A 5,000-nucleotide genomic window follows, 5' to 3' on the forward strand; every position below is an offset into this window, starting at 1 on the left:
GCGACTAGTTAGCAGGCTAGAGTCTCGTTCGTTATCGGAATTAACCAGACAAATCGCTCCACCAACTAAGAACGGCCATGCACCACCACCCACCGAATCAAGAAAGAGCTATCAATCTGTCAATCCTTCCGGTGTCCGGGCCTGGTGAGGTTTCCCGTGTTGAGTCAAATTAAGCCGCAGGCTCCACTCCTGGTGGTGCCCTTCCGTCAATTCCTTTAAGTTTCAGCTTTGCAACCATACTTCCCCCGGAACCCAAAAGCTTTGGTTTCCCGGAGGCTGCCCGCCGAGTCATCGGAGGAACTGCGGCGGATCGCTGGCTGGCATCGTTTATGGTTAGAACTAGGGCGGTATCTGATCGCCTTCGAACCTCTAACTTTCGTTCTTGATTAATGAAAACATACTTGGCAAATGCTTTCGCTTCTGTTCGTCTTGCGACGATCCAAGAATTTCACCTCTAACGTCGCAATACGAATGCCCCCGCCTGTCCCTATTAATCATTACCTCGGGTTCCGAAAACCAACAAAATAGAACCGAGGTCCTATTCCATTATTCCATGCACACAGTATTCAGGCGGGCTTGCCTGCTTTAAGCACTCTAATTTGTTCAAAGTAAACGTGCCGGCCCACCGAGACACTCAATAAAGAGCACCCTGGTAGGATTTCAACGGGGTCCGCCTCGGGACGCACGAGCACGCACGAGGCGGTCGCACGCCTTCGGCTCGCCCCACCGGCAGGACGTCCCACGATACATGCCAGTTAAACACCGACGGGCGGTGAACCAACAGCGTGGGACACAAATCCAACTACGAGCTTTTTAACCGCAACAACTTTAATATACGCTATTGGAGCTGGAATTACCGCGGCTGCTGGCACCAGACTTGCCCTCCAATAGATACTCGTTAAAGGATTTAAAGTGTACTCATTCCGATTACGGGGCCTCGGATGAGTCCCGTATCGTTATTTTTCGTCACTACCTCCCCGTGCCGGGAGTGGGTAATTTGCGCGCCTGCTGCCTTCCTTGGATGTGGTAGCCGTTTCTCAGGCTCCCTCTCCGGAATCGAACCCTGATTCCCCGTTACCCGTTACAACCATGGTAGGCGCAGAACCTACCATCGACAGTTGATAAGGCAGACATTTGAAAGATGCGTCGCCGGTACGAGGACCGTGCGATCAGCCCTAAGTTATTCAGACGATCAGCCCTAAGTTATTCAGAGTCACCAAGGCAAACGGACCGGACGAGCCGACCGATTGGTTTTGATCTAATAAAAGCGTCCCTTCCATCTCTGGTCGGGACTCTGTTTGCATGTATTAGCTCTAGAATTACCACAGTTATCCAAGTAACGTGGGTACGATCTAAGGAACCATAACTGATTTAATGAGCCATTCGCGGTTTCACCTTAATGCGGCTTGTACTGAGACATGCATGGCTTAATCTTTGAGACAAGCATATGACTACTGGCAGGATCAACCAGGGAGCTGCGTCAACTAGAGCTGAGCAGCCGGCCGCCCGGGAGTGTGTCCCGGGGGCCCGCGCGAACACGCAAGCGTCCGCTCAATTATTCTGCAAACAGGAGGAGGCTGAGCTCCCCTGCACAACACACCTCGAAACCCTCTCAGGTCCCGGCGGCGCGCAGCGCCGTCCTAAGTACTTGGTCGGGTTCGAGAGAGGCGCAATCGCCCGGAGTTAGGCGAGTAGACGCTTTAGGTGCGACCACCCGTGCTCCCAACTGAGCTTGCCGCTGCCGACAGAGGCCCGGGAGCGTGCTGTCGTGGCATTGCCGGCGGGAGACAACACGCGCCACCTACGGTGACCGGCAGCTCCAACGCCAGCGCCACAGAAGGACAAAAGCCCTACTTGGGTGCCGAAGCGAACTCTCCCAGCACAGCGCACGCGCCAACACGTCCGCACAGCTGCGATACAAACCACCTGCGAGAACCGCTGGGGCGACCGAGCAGCAGACGGCGTCGCGGCGCCGAGCGCCGGGCGGCGGCGCATCCTCAGCGCACAAAGTCCTCAATCGGACCAGCACACTGCAGATGGCCACCGCGCTTCGCACCGGGCCCGCGAGGACCTACTTTGGCCGCAAGGCGCCGCGAGCAGGGGGCGCCGGCGCGCAGCTGCGCCGCCTGCCGCGTCCGTCGGCCGGCGCGCCTGCCACCGGCCGCCCCCACCAGCCGGCTGTAGCGCGTGCGCCCACGCACCGCGCTGCCAGCACGCCGGGCGGCCCCCCCTCACCGGCCGGGGACGGTCCCACCCAGCCACCGCCGCGTATCGCCTCACACCCAGATCCCCTTTCACGTTCGTGGGCATGGTGGGTCCCCTTTCACGTTCGTGGGCATGGTGGGTATCCCTGAAACAACCGGTTAATAGCTCGACCGATCGTCGCCAACACTGATTCACCTCTAGCGAGAACAACCGCACCACAACGGGTTACCGGTTGTTCATTTGCGTAACGTCACCAGCAAACGTACACGTCCATCGCCATTTGCAACGAGTATTGCATGCCTGTGTCAGGTGTCACAACACACTACGTCTGCCCACATAGACGCAACAACATGTGCACGCCTAGAGAACACGTGGAAGGTAGACCCCGTACGTATGCGGTGTCCATTGCGCGAACGACTGTCAGCCCGCCTCTGCAGCATGTCGCAGATGTGGAACGCGGTGCAACATGCTATCACGGTGTGTGAGAAGAGACGACTACGTCCGAATACACGCTCCACTACATCAACAGACTGCTCATGCTGATCGCCATCCAGGGCGTCCGTTCCTCCCACACGTCTGTATGGCGTACCACACTGCAATCCAGCTCTTATAGGGAGACGACACGTAGCTGCGTGCACAATATTTGGACTGTATGGTCCGCCGTTGCTAGGCGCTGTCGTCATACGGTCACATGGGCCACGATGTATCATTCAGTACATACGGAGCAATGTGCAGTACAGTTTGTGGGTTTTGCGTACATCGGCGGACAGGTGACAGGCCGTACCACAACGTAGGCTGAGTACGTCGGCATGCGAAGGGCATTGAACATGCAAACTTCTCACCGACCAGCTTGCGAAGGCAGGGGGGAAGGGGGGGGGGCATGTACGTCCTGCTGCTATCCACACTACAGTGTATAGCAGGAGCATGTGGAAAGTCAGCAACACCTGCAAGGTGTTTAACATGACGCGATACACAGGGGACCGGGCAGTGCGAGTAGCGAACTATATTGCGAGGGTTGCGGTTAGGCAACACTACACTACTTTAACGGGTTGCATAACAATTACAGAGCAGGTTCAGCGACAACGTGCGTCAGGTTAAGGCGCAATATAGTTTAGGTTACGGCGCACTTTAGGTTAGGTTAAGGCACATTATAGGTTAGGTTAAGGCACAACATGGGTTACGTTAAGGCACAACATGGGTTACGTTAAGGCACAACATGGGTTAGGTTAAGGCACAACATGGGTTAGGTTAAGGCACAACATGGGTTAGGTTAAGGCACAACATGGGTTAGGTTAAGGCACAACATGGGTTAGGTTAAGGCACAACATGGGTTAGGTTAAGGCACAACATGGGTTAGGTTAAGGCACAACATGGGTTAGGTTAAGGCACACCATGGGTTAGGTTAAGGCACACCATGGGTTAGGTTAAGGCACACCATGGGTTAGGTTAAGGCACAACATGGGTTAGGTTAAGGCACAACATGGGTTAGGTTAAGGCACAACATGGGTTAGGTTAAGGCACAACATGGGTTAGGTTAAGGCACAACATGGGTTAGGTTAAGGCACAACGTAGGTTAGGTTAAGGCACAACGTGGGTTAGGTTAAGGCACAACGTGGGTTAGGTTAAGGCACAACGTGGGTTAGGTTAAGGCACAACGTGGGTTAGGTTAAGGCACAACATGGGTTAGGTTAAGGCACAACATGGGTTAGGTTAAGGCACACCATGGGTTAGGTTAAGGCACAACATGGGTTAGGTTAAGGCACAACATGGGTTAGGTTAAGGCACAACATGGGTTAGGTTAAGCCACAACATGGGTTAGGTTAAGGCACAACATGGGTTAGGTTAAGGCACAACATGGGTTAGGTTAAGGCACAACATGGGTTAGGTTAAGGCACAACGTAGGTTAGGTTAAGGCACAACGTGGGTTAGGTTAAGGCACAACATGGGTTAGGTTAAGGCACAACATGGGTTAGGTTAAGGCACAACATGGGTTAGGTTAAGGCACAACATGGGTTAGGTTAAGGCACAACATGGGTTAGGTTAAGGCACAACATGGGTTAGGTTACGGCACAACATGGGTTACGTTACGGCACAACATGGGTTACGTTACGGCACAACATGGGTTACGTTACGGCACAACATGGGTTACGTTACGGCACAACATGGGTTACGTTACGGCACAACATGGGTTACGTTACGGCACAACATGGGTTACGTTACGGCACAAATTAGGTTAGGTTACGGCACAAATTAGGTTAGGTTAAGGCACAAATTAGGTTAGGTTAAGGCACAAATTAGGTTAGGTTAAGGCACAAATTAGGTTAGGTTAAGGCACAAATTAGGTTAGGTTAAGGCACAAATTAGGTTAGGTTAAGGCACAAATTAGGTTAGGTTAAGGCACAAATTAGGTTAGGTTAAGGCACGATATAGGTTAGGTTAAGGCACGATATAGGTTAGGTTAAGGCACGATATAGGTTAGGTTAAGGCACGATATAGGTTAGGTTAAGGCACGATATAGGTTAGGTTAAGGCACGATATAGGTTAGGTTAAGGCACGATATAGGTTAGGTTAAGGCACGATATAGGTTAGGTTAAGGCACGATATAGGTTAGGTTAAGGTACGATATAGGTTAGGTTAAGGTACGATATAGGTTAGGTTAAGGTACGATATAGGTTAGGTTAAGGTACGATATAGGTTAGGTTAAGGTACGATATAGGTTAGGTTAAGGTACGATATAGGTTAGGTTAAGGTACGATATAGGTTAGGTTAAGGTACGATATAGGTTAGGTTAAGGT

General features: G+C 52.4%; 1 non-coding gene across 1 annotated transcript in view; it reads right to left on the reverse strand.

Annotated features, from left to right (window-relative positions):
• Nucleotides 1–1,474, reverse strand: part of LOC126454592 (small subunit ribosomal RNA) — a 1,932-nt gene extending 458 nt beyond the window's left edge. The window contains exon 1 of the ribosomal RNA XR_007585246.1: nt 1–1,474. This exon is cut by the window's left edge and continues 458 nt beyond it. This is a non-coding gene — a ribosomal RNA (small subunit ribosomal RNA).
• Between the last annotated feature and the right edge of the window lie 3,526 nt (nt 1,475–5,000).

This window comes from Schistocerca serialis, unplaced genomic scaffold (genome assembly GCF_023864345.2).
Source record: "Schistocerca serialis cubense isolate TAMUIC-IGC-003099 unplaced genomic scaffold, iqSchSeri2.2 HiC_scaffold_991, whole genome shotgun sequence".
Taxonomy (NCBI): Eukaryota; Metazoa; Arthropoda; class Insecta; order Orthoptera; family Acrididae; genus Schistocerca; species Schistocerca serialis.